The following is a 2,169-nucleotide window of genomic DNA, read 5'->3' as shown; positions in this document are numbered from 1 at the left end:
ATAACTGCTAGTTGCAGATGTAAACTTACGATGTTTTGTGAAACAGGCCCCAGGTGTCCATGTGAAATACTAAACTTGTTTTTGTGACCAGGTTTGTACGCACTTGGTTGGTGGGGAATATGGAAACATGTAATTATGTAAGGAAATAATGTTAAGATCCTAGGGGAATCTTATCCTTTGTGGTCTTTTTATAAAAATATGTTTTGATTAATTAATGACTAAATTCGAAATAATTATTAACAGATTTATCAGAGCTACGTTTTAACGAGTTGCGCTGCTTGACATTTGTCGACAGCAGACCATGTGTACGTAATTGTGTCTCCATTGTGCTGCAAGTGGATTCTGTGGGCATTTAATGAGGTCACAAATGGCCAGTGCAGCGGGATCAGTTGGCTCGAATGTATTTTCTGGCAGTTCCTATGACGAGGGAGCGGGATCAGTTGCAGAGATTGATGTCTTTGACAGATGAGCATTTTCACGGCAACTGAAATAAATGTAAAGGCAATATTTGAATTTCAAATACTTTTTTTTTTATTCATATCGGATGACCATAACGTACTTAATGCTGAAGTAGCCTTTCATTCATTTTTATTTTAACTTGATTTTCTTGCTTATATTCAATTAAGATTCAAGCACGCTTTCCAGGGCACACACCCTCTGGGTTGTAGCATGTACTTGTTCATAGACAATACATACGTGGTTGTTTTGGGGTTCTTGGGGAGTTGGTTGCTGTTGCAGTTGGGGGGTTTTGTGTATTTTTTAACAAACACATGTATAGCATTGAAGCACAAGTATAGCAGGTTTACAAAGAAAAGAAAGAAAAGAAAAAAGTTTCGACTATAATAACAAACAGCATTAAATCGATCGCTTTTTTAGGATCCGAAACTACACCATCGAAATCCTGGCACGGACTGCCATTGTGTATAATATCGTGTTCTTTTTTAGAATATTTCCATTCTGGTTTGTCAATTTGTACAAAATTTAAACTTGAACAGATAATACAAAGCAATCTGATAAGGACTGATATATATATAGTAGTTATGATCATTGTCTTCGCCGACAGACAGGAACAAGCACAGCACAATAGACTGGTAAAGTGTTACGCTTTAGGTTAAAGCCGCACACCCTAGTTCTATCCAGCGAAAATAAATTATAATTTGGTTAATCTACAAACCTGTAACACATTTAGATCACGTTTTTATCAAATGGAGTGAAAAAGCAGGTTTTATATCGATAAATACCATGGGAATCCCCATGTCCCAATTGCTTGAAATAATTTTGAAAGTTAGTATTCTGATGTCACCGGTAGATGTCGCTCGAAGCACAACAATGCCTAGTCACGACAAATTTCTCAGACTTGGGGTGCGTTCGTTTCACCTCTCCTGGACATGTTCCAACTGTTCTGTTCTGGTTGTATCCCCTCTCCAGATATCGTAAGACTTAGCAAAATTATTGGTTTTAAGGGTTTGTAACGTTTTGTATTGAGACACTTACTTGTCTGAACTTTATTGTTACTGAAAATGTTCACGAACTGTGAAGAAGAATCTCACAAATGAACAACAACAAATCGGATGTTGATTGCGCGAACCGTGCACGAGAAAACAAACCGAACCAAAATGATAACGGTCACGTGATATACCAACGTTTGTGACATTGAAATGGAAATATCCCCTCTAAAAATAGATTGGACCTCGCTTGCTTAACGGTTTTTTCTCGACAACACGTCTTGTGAAAAAATGCAAAAAATGCATTTCGTGGTTTTACAAACATCAGGATTACCAAAAAGCACTTCAGGTGAATGGAAATGTGTATTCTCAATAATAAAATGTAAGTAAAGTAAAGTAAGTAAAGACATATTTTCATAAAAATTATATTCGACAAAATATTGAAATACCCTCTATAGACATAATATACATATACATACAATATATACAACGTGCCACAACCGATTTCCTGCAATTATCGCACAACGTGCGTTAAATTTGCTTTAGGGTGCATTTAGGCATGCTGTCCCATTCCAGGAACATTAACAAACATGGTCATTCAGCAACATTGTACAAAAAACGGTATTTTGTCAAATCAAACTCTTTTCTTCTGTTCCTATCACCTTTTGATTTCTGTTTTTGACAGAGTATATATATATATATATCGGGGTTTTTTGTACAATGT

This window comes from Gigantopelta aegis, chromosome 6 (genome assembly GCF_016097555.1).
Source record: "Gigantopelta aegis isolate Gae_Host chromosome 6, Gae_host_genome, whole genome shotgun sequence".
Taxonomy (NCBI): Eukaryota; Metazoa; Mollusca; class Gastropoda; order Neomphalida; family Peltospiridae; genus Gigantopelta; species Gigantopelta aegis.
The sequence above is the reverse complement of the archived record's forward strand: the minus strand, read 5'-3'. Positions refer to the sequence as shown.